The sequence below is a fragment of the Astyanax mexicanus genome, chromosome 8 (assembly GCF_023375975.1).
Source record: "Astyanax mexicanus isolate ESR-SI-001 chromosome 8, AstMex3_surface, whole genome shotgun sequence".
NCBI lineage: Eukaryota > Metazoa > Chordata > Actinopteri > Characiformes > Acestrorhamphidae > Astyanax > Astyanax mexicanus.
Window position 1 is genome coordinate 12,680,248 of NC_064415.1, and position 15,550 is coordinate 12,695,797.

Consider the following 15,550-nt stretch of genomic DNA (forward strand, 5'->3'; position numbering starts at 1 on the left):
TATAATCTAAACACCTGCAGTTACAGTAGAGAACATAGAGCAGTCTCTCAATCCCCATCTTAATCACATCTAAATGCAGAAAACGTTTATATAATTTTAACACACTTAGTTACAGTATGGGACATATAGCAGTCTCTCAATCTCCATCTTAACCACATCTGTAAATGCAGAATATTTTTTATATTATCTAAATCCGCCAGTTTGCAAAGAAATAGTTAACTCATACTAAGCAATATAAGTGATGAAGGCTTTATTTCATTTAATTTATTGCCAGTAGAGTATAAAAAATACCATTAACTGTGAGGAGTTGTGAGGATGACACTAAACAAATCCTTATGTTTGGGGTAATTAAAACAAATGAGACTTTCTTCACTATAAATTATTTTGACTTTTCACTTTTTAAAGTAAAAAAGTAGGAATTATTAAATATTTTCAGTTGGCATATACCTATGCCAACACATGCTACCTTCCATGCCACCATGCCACCCAAATTAAAGTCATAATAATCCTTAGTGTGTAATAAAAGTGAGGACCATAAGGGGTTAAATAACTTTTGTAGCACATTGTAAGTACCTGGCTCCGATAACTGGCTCAGGTCCCTGCCTTTAGACAGGATGAAGCTGTATGAAAATACTCACCGTAGACGATCAGAATGATTGTCTCTGTTGGAAGCTGCTCCCCTGAAGATCTTTGAGGAACAATGGTGTAATTTCCAGAGTCACGGAGCTGAAGATTCATCATTTCTACACTGAGATCATCACTGTTCACCTTTACCCTTCTACTGAACTCCTGTTCATTAGTGATAGCAATTTGTTTATTTTTGTTCAAATATATTGCAAATGTTTGTTCTTTATATTTCCAAAGTGCGAATGATACAGAATCTTTTGAATATCCGAGTGGTAAAATGAGGGAACTCCCAGCAGCAGCTCTGCGCTCTAACGGTGTTCTCTCCTCAGCCAGAACACACACACCTACAGGAAAGAGAACATTTATTATACTGAATACAACACAAGCACAATTCATAATCACAATCATAGGTATAATCATAAAACAACATACAATTATTATTAACAATATTTTAGAATCATTAAAAAGCAATCTTAATTTTTTTATTATTATTTTGACAGATTATGCCCAGATTTTCTTCTTTTGAATGGCCAGTTATAGTTATATGTACTAGTCTGACTTTTTGCGTAGTCGTAATTGCTTTCTAATTCTATATATTCTGACACATACACCAGTTGAAACTTTCTAATAAGTATTGTTGTAATAATTATATGATAAAAACCACTATAATTAAAGGATAAACATTTTTAGTGAATAACTATTTACTTATTTTATTTCTAAAGCATACAGTATAATTCACAATGAAGCAATTAAAAAAACACCTCCCCTAAAGCACCCTTGTAATTCTAATGTCCAGATCAACAAAATAATGCAATATTATAAGACACTATTAATAAAGATAGTATACTAATCACATCAGTTCTTTTTTTTTTTGGTAATAAGTTCAGTTTTTGGTCGAGAGCCTACCCGGAAATATTGGGTATGAGGACATGAATACACAGTGGACAGGGTGACAGTTCATCGTAGGGTACCACACACAACCATTCACACACACACACTAAAAAGTTTTTATAGTTTAGCACAGTCAGTTCACCTACAAGCAAGGAAATTTAATTTTGCAGACTGTAAAATTAAAATAAATCAAATTAAAAATTAAAATGTGTAACTTCTTGCCTTTGGCTGACTCACCCTTTCTCTCCCTCCCTTTCTCCCTTACTCTCTCCCTCCCTCTCTGACTATCTCTCTTGCTGTAAATTAAATGTAACTGTATTTATTTCAATACTTACCATAACTGAGAAGAAGCAGCACTGCTCCAGAGTATAAAATACAGTATGTGTAAGAGGTTTTCATTGCTGTCTAAGATTATTAGCTGAAGTGTACGGCTGCTTCCTGCTGTCTGTCTGACTGTCTGTTTGAAAGTGGTCGCTGAACTCATGAGAAGAAACATTTCCTTATTAGCTGCACTGAAAATCATGACACACTTCAACTGAAAGAGCTCTGCAAAAGCAGCCCACATTAGATTACAGATGGCAGTTAAATAAATATGTTAAATATAATATATTTTGATAACAGGATGATGATCTGGTGCTGCCCACTTGGTAAGTGGTGCTCACCACTTACTATCTGGTACTCACCACTTAGGAAGTGGTGCTCACCACTTTTTACTTAAAAGAAAAATTACACCATGTCCCTTTTCTTTTTAGAGCTTTGATTGAACTATAGACAGTGGACTTGGGCAGATAGCAGTGAACGGTGTTGCTACTATCTAAAGGCCAGGGTCGGTAATGCAGTAAGGTTTCTATATTAGAGTGTGCTATCAAAAAGTCTACACTCTAAATAATCCAGTATAAAACTACACTACATTTCTGTCTGCTAGCTGCATTACTCTCACAACAAATTACTGTTAACACAGAAGGAGATAAACCAGTCAAATACTTTTATAATAAACTGTAATTTTATTTTGGCACAAAGATAAAAACAACAACATCACAGCTCATCACAGATACATAGCAATGAATTAATCATAATCTGCATCTAAATGAAGGGTTTCATTGATATTGAATAAAGTAAGAGACAAATACAACAGTACGAAAACATAGAAAAAGAGCAATAGGTTTAGGTTTTAGGTTAATGTTACAATATGTTGTACAAAATGTAAAAATTTGAACAAAAAAACAAATTGATATTAATACTACTTTTGATCATTTTAATATATCTGATAATAATCTGAACAGAAAGACAGAGTTTGAAGCTAAACCAGGGATACAAACATCTCATCTTTAGCATTTAGCACAGAAATACAATGCACAATACAAGCTGTTTATTTATTTTTATTTTATTTATTTTTTTCATTTTTTTGCTAATTGAATTCATATTAAATTGCATTACTTTGTTTACCACTTCATGGTGGCTGAAGTCGTTTATAATCATTCTCCGGCTTCTCTCACTTCACACACCATGTTCACATCATCAGCTTTAGCTGTAAAACACACAATAATGAACATGTATTTAGGTGTTATGTTCAGTCTAATATAGAAATCTGAGCCTCAGTGAGGCTGAAGGTGTAACTGATGTGCAGCAATCCAAATAAAGGGTGAGACTTATCTCGAGATTGATGGACACCCTGATGACTGTGTGTAAAATGACTGTGTGCAAAATACTCTTTGGGTGATTGTGGTGTGTGTGCGAAAGAGTGTGAGTTTATTGAGGTTTAGTTGAGGAGAAACAAAATGGCCGCAGCACAGGCGCAGTTTAGACCGAGAAGAAAGAAAAAGGGCGGCAAAACAAGAACAAAGCACCTAACAAACTAAAGGGGAAGGCGATCAATCTGCAGGCACTCAGTTTGTATCAAAGAACTCAAATATAGATACAAAAAAAAAGTATTTTTTTATTTATTTTTATTCAGAAACTAATAAAAAGGAGACAACACAGAAATCTGGCACTCACTTTTTATGTTTTAAGAAACACGACTGAAAGTAACAGGAATGAGCTTTTAGCATATAAATTGAGCAAAAACATGAAACAAAGCTAAATGAGATATTGCTAATATGCTAATAGCATCAGAATACTATTCTAGTGATTTTCCCAAAATTTGTATTTTAACAATAAACAAATAATATCTAAGAATTAATTTAGGTAAAAGGAATGAGTGTTGAGATTGATCTCCTCAATCATAGTAACAATAAGATCAAATATACAGAAAAAGTGGGAATTATGGAACTTAATTTTGGTCTTCCCATGATCTTTAGAAAAACCAACTGATGTCACTTCCTGTTGTAGATGTGATTTGAAAAATGTTTCATATGTTGTTGTTTTTTTTCAGATGGGCTAATGTTTATGTTAATGTTAAAAATATTTACTTAAATATTTTGGATTTATTATAAAACTATATATATATTTCTACAGATGCAATGCAAAAAAAATTACATATCTGAAGGATTTTAATAAATATATTTTATGATAAAGTTTATAGTTAGAGAGTAAGGACAGGTAACAAATGTTATTTTTCAGTGTTCTAAGTAGTTTTTATTAATGTTTTAAATGACAGATCTTACTTTTGCAGTTAGGTCAATGTACAAGACATTATGCCTAATAATAAAATGTATTTTACAGTTATATTGTGTGCAACTTTATATATGTAATTTCCTGGGGAGAGAAATGTCACCTATATATATGAATATGCCAGCTGTGATCTCTGCACTGTCTGAACAATGGAAAGTCCTTATAAAGGCACTAACCAGGTGAAGGTGCCTCCCTCTAGTGGCTGGAGGACCACGGTGTGAGCGTCTCCTTACAGAAAGTAAGGGGTTGTAATGGATACAGAGGAAGACTGTGAAATCTCACCTCGAGCTCTGTAGCTTTTCACCCCCAGTATGATGGTGGATTTGTTTATTAAGCCTTTTTTTAAGCTATTGCTACATTTTAAAGCACTTTTGTTGTCGTACTTAAGAGTTTGTGTAGGAGCAGTTAATGGGAGGAATCTCAAAACAATTAATATTATTATCACAGTATAACTGTATCCTCACTAAGTGAGATTACCTGTAGGAGGCTTTTCTGATGTACATTTCACTGTGGTCGTGTTTGAGCCTTGCACAAATCCACCGATTGCAGTGCAGTTCAGAGTAACGTCTCCATCTTCTGGTTTGAGAGTTAAGTTCAGCTGAGCTCCATCCTCCTCCTTAAAACCGCTCCATCTGTAGGACACTGTCTGATCTTCAGGCGCTTGACACTGAAGATGAACATCACAGCTGTTTGTAGCTGCTTTCCAAATGTGTTCACTCTTAATCTCCACCTTAATCACATCTGTAAATACAGAAGAAGGTTATATAATCTAAACACATGTAATTACAGTAGAGAACATAGAGCTGTCTCTCAATCTCCACCTTATGGTGGCAGTCCGTATTATTTTGTTTCTAAAGTGAAAGAAGAAGAAGCAATACATTGTGTTTAATGGTACCAGTGTACTGGAACGACCATCCCTGCTAAACCTTATACATTCATTGTAAAAACTGGGGTGTCCGGTCGCTTTTCGTGGGAGTTCTTCTTCTGGCCACGTCACACGTACAGCCTCTAAAAATGCTCAATGCAATTACTCAATGCATTCTCACCAGAGAGGGCCCTAAATCCCAAAATTTACAAACATAAGCTTTAAGCACATATGTAAATGCAGAAGTTTATATAATCTAAACACAGGTAGTTACAATAAAGAGCATAGAGAGGCCCCTCATTTAAATGTAGATGTTTTTCATATTGCTTTTATTGTTTGAATTTCATATTTTTGTGTGCAAGCTTGTGTGCATCATGTGATAAATTTGCTTTGATACACAGATTATAAGACTAAAGTCATGGTTGGGGTGGAATTTTGTATGGTGCAAGGTCACCTTTGGTTTTCATTACAGACACTTTGACAGCCCAACATAAGGTCCTGCAACTAGTGGCCCAAATTTACTGAAAGCGCACTTTAATGCGCTATTCCAACAGGAAAATAAAATAGGTAACAAGTCCATATACATCCATGAATACACACCTGTTTTGCTATGGTCACCTGCATTGCCTAGACTTATCCCTGATTAAAACTGTGTGGGATGCTATTGGATGCACTATCAACACTTCTACACTTCCCTACTGCAAACTCTGTCAATAAACTGCATGGGGATGGATAATTAGAGGACACCATTAGGAACCTCTACAACTTCATGCTGAGATATCTGGCCTGCTGAGTTACTCATGCATTACACACTACTTCTGTATATGTAGCTCAATAAATATTGTCCCTATCAGTCTTATTAATAAAACATTTGTTTTTCCTTTAACTATTGTCCAACCAGAGCTGTTAACAGATTGACAATTTTTTTAATTCTCTGACATCTTTAAATTTACCTGATTAAAAGTGGTTTATGTGTTTTTTGATTAATTTGGTGTGAAAACATGTTAACACATCTGAATCACAATCTATTCATAATTATAGTGACTGATTTCACTGTCAGATTATCAGAAATTAACTAGACAGAGTGACGAGTGTTCATGTGTATACGTAAGGAAATTGTGCATGCACAAAAAAAACTATTTAACATTTTTTTATCAAAAATATGTTTTATTTTCATGGGTGTCAATGTAAGATCTGTACATGAGTAAGTTTAACAGTGTCATTTCCTGTGGAAGCTGCTGGGGCAGAGAAGACAATGCAGATCTTAAACCAACCGCAGATCATTTGCCCACACAATGTATTTGTGCAGATGTTCAGCATGATTCTGTGTACTGTCTATATAGACATCATATTTCAGAATTGACCAGACACTAGATTATAGGTCTTTGTATGAGTGGTCCACCCTCAAGGATAGAGGCAGAATGCCATAAGCTGCCCTGGTATATTTGATCACTGCACAGAAAAACAGACTTCACAAGACCCAAACTAGATCCAAACCCATTGCACCATTTTTGACTTTAGAAGAGATGCACAGAACTACTTTTTTTATTTTGCTGAAACCGAACAAAACATATATTTAGTCGCTATTTTAAATACATTCAATAGTATAAACGCATTTCTGTCTTGCTTTTTTTAAATGAAAAGCAATTGCAAAAAACTCTTAGCATTTAAATATTCCAACAGTCATGCCAGCAAAGCACAATACATTTACCTGAGCAGTGATAATCTAATCATATATATTTTTAAAAAGTACTAATCAATTTAATACATTTAGCTAGATAGCTACCTCAGTAGTATTCTAATCATATATGCAATTCAGCAGTGCAATTTTAGTCATGAATTTGCCTCAGTAGTGCTACTCAAGTCAAATTTGTAAGTGAAACTTAAAAAAAAAAAAAACAGACAGATGCTGAAGTTAGCTCAGCTAACTTTTGTAAATAGGTAGTAAACCCATACAAATCAGAATTTTGTAAAGTAATTTATGTGGTTAGGGCATAAAAACGGACTTGAGTCTGTTCATAAACAAATCCTAAAATCCGGAAATGCTGCAATGTGACTTAAAATAAACATGCCATTGTTCAGTATAAATTTTCCTCTATTTGGCCGAACAACAAAAGTGCACCAAAAGACAATTAAGACTGAATAAACATACTCTGTTACGCAGGGAGACTGAGGGATGGACGTAAGTGCAAATATTTTATTTAAACAAACAAGATAAAATAAAACAGTAAACAAAACACGGGTAACGCAAACAACTACAAAAAAAAAACAAGGCAGGGAGAATATAAAACTAGAACAAAGACTAAGAAACACAGACTACCAAACTAAGACTAGGATACATACGGATAGCAAGGATACGAGGATACAAAAGGTACAAAGGATACAAAAGACTCGACACTGAACATTCAAACAGAGGGGCTTAAATACAAGAGGAAAGTGAGAAACACCTGGGCTTGGATGACGAGGGGGCGGGGTTACAAACAGGACACAGGTGAGAACACTAATGCTATAGGGCAGGGCTGGGGCGGAGCTAGGGTGGAGACAGATACTAAATACAACAATAGCACATGGCTGGGAAACATGACAGGTAAACAGAGGGGCAGGAGCACAAGAGACCAAATGAGGGAGAAACAGAAGACAGACATGGGCTAAGGTGTAACATAACCCCCCCTCAACGGCGCCACTACCAGAGGCGCCGAGAGAGAGGGAACAGGGACTGGACAGGGGACACGAACGGAGACTGGACAGAGGACTGGACAGGGAATGGAAACTGGACAGGAGACGGAGACCGTGCAGGGAACTTGACATGGGACGGAGACTGGAATGTAGACTGGGACGGGGACAGGACACATGGCTGAACAGGGGACTGGACAGGAGACAGAGACTGGACAGGGGACCGAACAGGAGACGGAGACTGGACAGGGAATGGAGACTGGGACTGGACAGGGGACAGGACACAGGGCTGGACAGGAGGCTGGACACGGGGCTGAGACTGGACAGGGGGCTGGACAAAACTGGACAGGGGAACTGGAACAAATACATTTACAGGGACGGACACAAACACATTGACAGGGACAGGAACAGAAACAGAGACTGAGATGGGTACAGGGACACAAATTGAGACAGGGACCGAAACAGGGAGAGACACAGGGACCAGAAACACAGGAGGGTGCCCAGTACTGGCAAATGTCCAAGGAAATGTTTGTGGCAAAGTCAGGGGAGCCAGCCTGGGCACAGTGCTAGGGGTACAATCCGGGGGCCTAGGAGCAGGCCTGGGGGCAAACAAGGTTCTGGGAGCGGGTACAGGGTCAGAGGCGGACGGGGCCGCGGGTGCAGGGTCAGGAGCAGTGGGTACCACATGGGTGGCAGGCACTGCTGGTGCTGGAGCTGAGGCTGTAGCAGCGGGAGCTGCTGGTGCTGGAGCTGAGGCTGTAGCAGCGGGAGCCTCAGCTCCAGCACCAGCAGCTCCCGCTGCTACAGCCTCAGCTCCAGCACCAGCAGCTCCCGCTGCTACAGCCTCAGCTCCAGCACCAGCAGCTCCCGCTGCTACAGCCTCAGCTCCAGCACCAGCAGCTCCCGCTGCTACAGCCTCAGCTTTTATTTGCAGGTATTTATATTTGGATCTGATACACAGTTGAGAAGCACCTTTTATCTAAACCCACCCATTTTTTTGTGAGCAAAATAGAGCTTAGATCGGGCCCAAAAAATACGACCCGACCCAGCCCGAGCCCGAGCACGTTCTGCCCGAGCCTGACCCAACCCAAACCATGAACTGTCATTATGAGCCAGAGCCCGACCCGACCCGCCCCATAAACTGGCTGTTTTCGGGCTGTTCAAATGAGCGAAATATGATCAAAATTATGTTACATAGAAGCATAGAACTGTTATTTAATTAAAATGATTTTAAGAACAGCCACACACAGTGCTGCAAGTCAAACGCGGAGGAGTTCACATGCGAGAGAGAGAGAGAGAGACAGACAGAGAGAGAGACACAGAGAGAGAGAAAGAGAGAGAGAGAGAGAGAGAGATTTGCGTGGTCTGATGTGAGCTACTCACAGGTAAAGGTTCTAGCATACTGTATCTCCTGTTTCTCTTTTATCTCCTCGTGCTCATATTCTAGTCCCATACATAATTCTGCAGCTCCCTCAGGGTTTTCTGTCGTATTTTGTGGCTAGCGCGAGCGCTTACAACTAACACCGCGGACCGCGAGGTGTTGTGCTGAATCCGACTCCCTGCTGAATCCGACTCCCGCTTCGCGGACAGAATCGGCACAACACCCCCCGCTGTAGAACTGCGGGAGTGAAAACAGCGCTTATAAATAAATTAGTTTTTTCACTTTCAGTTTTTGTTATTCGGTTCGTTTTCGTTAACAGTAATAACTGGTTACTTAGCAACATTGTGATTATCACACCAGAGCTTTATTTAAAAATAAAAATATAATTAAAAAACAGATGCCTACATCTCAGACTATTTTCTGGAGCCCGACCCGACCCGGCCCGAGGAATGTGGTGGTAAATCTTGGCCCTGGGTCAGGTCAGGTTCGGGCAGAGAATCTAAGCTCTAGAGCAAAAGTATTGGAACATGTGGCTGTCAGGTGTGTTTTGTGTGCATTTATAAATAGAGGAGTAACCCACATTTAAAACCAGAGAGCTGTCTATGGGTGAAACAAGCAACTGTTAAAATGAGTGAGATTAAAAATTAATCAGAGCCATTAGATCACAAATATTGGCTATGACCAGCACAATCGTTTAAAATGTCTTGTAGAAGAAAGTCGTCACTGGTGTACTGAATAACAGATGTCAACTGATAGACCAGGAAAAAGCACAGCATCTGATACACAGTTGGGAAGCACCTTTTATCTAATAAACCCATATTTTTGTGAGCAAAAGTATTGAAATTGACTGTCAGGTGTGTTTTATTGTCCAGGTGTGTCCTGATACACTGATTACTGAAACAATATACAGTGTTTTTTTTTTGTCTGTGCAGACTATGCATTTATAAATAGAGGCGTAACCAACGTGAAGCTATTGGCTATGACCAGCACAACCGTTTAAGATGTCCTGTAGAAGACGCCACAGGTACAGAGGCTTCACCAGAAGATGGAAACCACAGTCAGCAAGAGGAATATGAAGGCCTGACCTGGAATTTTCCAAGAAGTACAAAGACAAGCCTGTAGACTGATTATGGACTGATAAGACCAAATAAACTTTTACCAATGTGATGAAAAGGCTAAAGTCTTAAGAAAAGGATTTACTCATGATATAAAAAAATACTAGCTCATCTGCGAAACACAGTGGAGTGTTGTGGCCTGAGATTGCATGGCTCATTCTGGGACGGGCTCAAAAATCTTCATTGATGTGCAATGAACTCAGAAGTCTACAGAAACATTTTTTCTGTCAATTCCTGTCAATTTAAAGAAACTACAAACGAATTTAAATGTACAGTCCCCCCCAAAAGTATTGGAGCAGTGAAGCCAATCCCGATTGGGAGATCCTTAATCATGCAACAAGGTAATAACCTCTTAGGTTGACGCAAATATGCAAAAGTCTCCCATTGGATAATTACTACACAGGTGATTATGTCTTGTTTTTGTTAAAAAAAATAAGTTAATCTGTTTCAAAAAGGTTAAATTAATACCATGCATCAAACTTGACCTTTGCCTAAAACAAATGGTAGAAAAACAACGCTAGAACTCAGGGATATGTTTAATAATGAAATTAAGAGCATTTCCACACGCACACACAATGCAAAGAAAACTCAATTAAAGTGTGTAGCTTTAAGAGATGCACTTATCAGTGAGGATAACCAGCTGTTTTGAAGAAACAGCTTTAATTTGCTAGGGAGCATAAAGTATGAACTCTGCATCAATGGAAGCAGGTCATGTGGTCTGATTAGGCCAGATTTACCATGTTCCACAGTGGAAGAAGAGAGGCGGCTGAAGTGATGGATGCACCCATCATGCCTAGTGTCTACTGTACAAGCCTGTGCGAAAAGTGCTATAATCTGTAGTTGTGCAATTGGTCAGGTCGAGGTTCAGCAACTTTATGTGCCCAAAGAATGAAGTCAGCTGACTACCTGAATATACTAATCCAGCAGGTTATTCACACATTGATTGGCCACCACAGAGTCCAGACCTTAACCCCATTGTGAATCTTTGGGATGTGCTGGAGAAGACTTTGTGCAGTGTTACAAATCTCCCATCATTAATATAATAAGATCTTGGGGACAAAGTACACGTAGATCTACTCCTTATCTTAGAAAAGATTCCACTGTAGTAAAGAGGAAGAAGCTACATCCTCTTTCACGGTTACACAAGACCTAGGATAACCTATGAGTGTTATATGAATACACCTATTAAAAAGAAAAGACAAATTAGTATAAATGAATAAATAAAAGACACTACAATGGTGAACTGCAGAAATAGCAGTCTGGTAATCTTTCTTCTTGTTGGATTATTAATAAGTAATGCTAATAGATATTTAGAGGTTTGTAGTGGCTCCACAACCTTAAAAGCAGGGGTGTCATCACTTTTCTGGCCCAAGATCTATTTTTCCAGTGGACCGGCCATCGTAATCTTCCAGGCCTCTTTTTTAAAAGTATATTAGAAATACAGGACCATTCAAATTCGAAACTAACACTAAACTTATTCTGATGATTTACACTGAATGGTGTCAGCCAGGTTTGTGTATATAGCACAACTCACTCGGGATAAAGTAATATAGAGCAGCAGTGCATTGGCTTTTATGTTAATACACTGACCTGGCCATCATCAAAAACAGTTTAAATGTAACATAGATTTAAAGGAGATGTATTCTACCAACATGTGCCATGAGATCAACATATTGGACACCCCTGCTTCAAAGATTCACAGCGCCACAGTAAACAAACATCAACCAAACTCTGCAACAGAAAAGTGATAAATGAACTCATAGCTATATAGTTTCACTGTTCTCATTTAATCTGCCCCAAATGCACCAATACACTCTAAAAGATCCTTACTCTTCCATTCCTCTTTAAAAAGTAAAGATTTCCTTAAATTCTTCTGCTATATTCACACACTCACACTAGTGCCACCTTTAAAGCTGCCGATAGATTTACGCCACCATGCTAGGGCCATTATATTCATACAATAATACCAGTTCCACCTTAAATGCTGCCACTATATTTACACAATAATACTAGTTCCACCTTAAATGCTGCCACTATATTTACACAATAATACCAATTTCACCTTAAATGCTGCCACTATATTTACATAATAATACTAGTTCCACCTTAAATGCTGCCACTATATTTACACAATAATACCAGTTCCACCTTAAATGCTGCCACTATATTTACACAATAATACCAGTTCCACCTTAAATGCTGCCACTATATTTACACAATAATACTAGTTCCACCTTTTTTTACATTTCATTACATTACATTACATTTGGCAGACGCTTTTGTCCAAAATGAGTGAAGTACAAAAGTAATAGAAGCTAAAAACATCTTTAGATAGGGCCTAAAGGAGGTCAAAGGGAGATAATGGGATAGAGGAGTGAAGGAGGGGAAGAAGGAAATGAGGTTAGAAGTAGTTAGTTAGTTAGAGGTGTTAGGAGAACTCTGTCTTCAGGAGTTTATTAAAGATAGTTAGGGATTCTCCTGATCTGGTAGTAGAAGGTAGTTAGTTAGAGGTGTTAGGAGAGTAAGTGCTCTTTGAAGAGCTCTGTCTTCAGGAGTTTATTAAAGATAGTGAGATATTCTCCTGATCTGGTAGTGGAAGGTAGTTTGTTCCACCATTGGGGAACTCTGTATGAGAACAGTCTGGATTGCTTTGTGTGAATGTTTGTTTGGTAAAGCGAGGAGACGTTCACTGGAGGAGCACAGCGGCCGGGAGGTAGCGTAAGTCTTCAGGAGTGATCAGTGCAGGTAGGAAGGAGCTGTTCTGTCATCACCTTGTAGGCGATTGTAAGAGTTTTGAATTTGATACGAGCAGCAACTGGTAGCCAATGGAGCTCAATGAGCAGTGGGGTGACATGTGACTGTTTTGGCTGGTTGAAGACCAGACGTGCTGCTGCATTTTCAATCATCTGGAGTGGTTTTACTACACAGGCCGAGAGGCCAGTTAGTATGGCACATGCTAACATGCCACACACTGCTGCTATATATTTACAGAGTCATACTAAAACTGTCTTTTTAAAAAATTAGACCTATTTAATTTAGGCACCAGTTAAGGTGACACAAAACTGCAAGTTGACTGCTGTCGTAGATTCTTAAGTTCCACATTTAAAAGTGAAGGAGCTCCATTCAAGTGCTATAACTTGGTTCATTATTGGTTTAGTTATTCCACCTTAAATTCAACACCTGCATAGTTAAATGTGTTCATATTTGTGTGAATCCCGAAGAAAATCCACTTTAAAGCAGTAATACTGTGAGGATCAGTGTAGAGTTCACTCCTCCTGTATCATTTACTACATTTTAAATCCTTATCAGGATCTTGCTTGGGGCCTTCAGACTGTTACTGTTCATAAAGGGCATCACACTCTCTGTGGTTTTTACTGATTTTAATCTACGTGAAACCCGGAAAAAATTATCAGTGAAACTCATCATTGCCTCACTGGCTTTTCCACTCACCAGCTTTTTTTTAAAGAATGGCCTACATTTTTACAGGTCTACAGTTTTTAGGTCAAAACTATTTAACAGCAGTGCTTTTTTTATTAATGTTATTAATTATCACTTTCTATTTGTTTATACTTTACTTTTAATGCTCACTTCAAGCCCTTCACTGCTGCATTATCAGTGCTTCTCATTATCAGTGGGGAACAAAATAGGGTGCTAGGGGGCCACAGTAAAGTTTGGTTACTATCTCTTATATATAAAACAGTGCAAAGCCTGCAGTTTGTTTTTTACCATGTGTAGGGTGGGGGTGGTTGCGCTGCAGTGGCACTTCCTGTCCACAAAAGGGGATTTCATATAGAAAGGTTTTAAAACCACTGTGCTAAATAAATAAGTTTTCTCATAAATTATTAATAGGCCCTTTTTCATTTTCATAAGTACTTTTATTTTATTTACTTAATTTAAATATGTGACATTTGCTAATGTAAAAACACACCCATACATAATGCTTCATTTTATTTTAAATAGTTTCAGTTCATAAAATAAACAGAAATTTTGTCTTATGACATGATATTGTACAAATAAGGCATTTTCAAAACACAACAGTACACAGAATAGAATGACACTTTAGGGTCTTTTAGGTCTTTTAACAAAACGAGTCTTTGATTAAAGTAAGGATTACCTACATTAAAACAGCATTTAAAAAAAATATATGTCTTAAAAGTACAATGCAAATAATTAAAATAATAATTATGAAAAAAATCTAATTAAACTAATTAAAAATGGAAAGAAACAGGGCTCCAGATCAGCACCGCCGGTCATCTCAGGGACAACACAAATATAATACAAAACGAAAAAAAAAGAAAAAGATTATGGTTGTTGGATTGCCAAACCAGTGGAGAAAAAAGTTAATCTGAAGCCCTAAAGAAATGTTAATATAAAAATATGAAAAACAAGCAAATGCAGAAAATGGAAGCATGCTTTGTGTACAAAAAAAAACATGCAAAACATTTAGGAAAGAAATTAACTCAGTATAAACCCAAACATTTATGAAGTTGTAAGCCCAGTTAAAGCTTTTATTTTTGACCTGTAAAGTGTAAAGCTTCAAAATAAAGCTCTATTTAGACGTCATTAGTTTTACTTGGGGAGGTGGGGTAAGGTACAGTATATTCTCTACAGGACATCTGTAATTAAGGTGGACTAACGGTGGCTGGACAGAAGTGCTTCATGAGTTTTGGCATGCTAAGGACTGTTTGCTGAGCTGCTGGGTTTAAAGTTGAGAAAATGTCTCCACAACTAACTCACCTTACTGCATGCTTTCTCTCTCTCTCTCTCTCTCTCTCTCTCTCTCTCTCTCTCTCTCTCTCTCTATCACTGTTCTCGTGCCATGCATGAGGCACATGGTATTAGATGTTGGTATCTGAGCCACGTTTCCGATTATGATCATGTATAGGGCAAATACTCAATATAAGTATCAGTATTTATTCATTTCTTTTGACAATAAAAATAAATAGCTGCTTGAGTGCCTCCATAATTTTCATAATAATAATAATAATATTTATGATTAAATATTCACTCTTCATATCTACTCACATGCTAATTAAATAGCTAATGGTTACTTGTATAAATGCTTGTTTTACAGAAGGTTGAATGCACAAGAATCTTTACGGTACAGTCCAAGGTACAGTCCAAATTGAATTCCATCCTGATGGGGCTTAAGGTTATGAAGTAGTATAGTTCATGTAAAGGTCATAACTGTTATTGGAGGGCATTCATCACTCCTCAGCATGTTCCAGCTCCTCTTGCTGCTCCCATTCTATTCGTCTGAACCTGTTTAGCTGTGAAAGACACAATAATGAATGTTACAAATTAATCAGTGCTATAATAAATTAATCACTTCAAGGATATAGAAATTTCAGAGATAAAGATATCAGGGTGTCTGCAGGTTTGACCAAG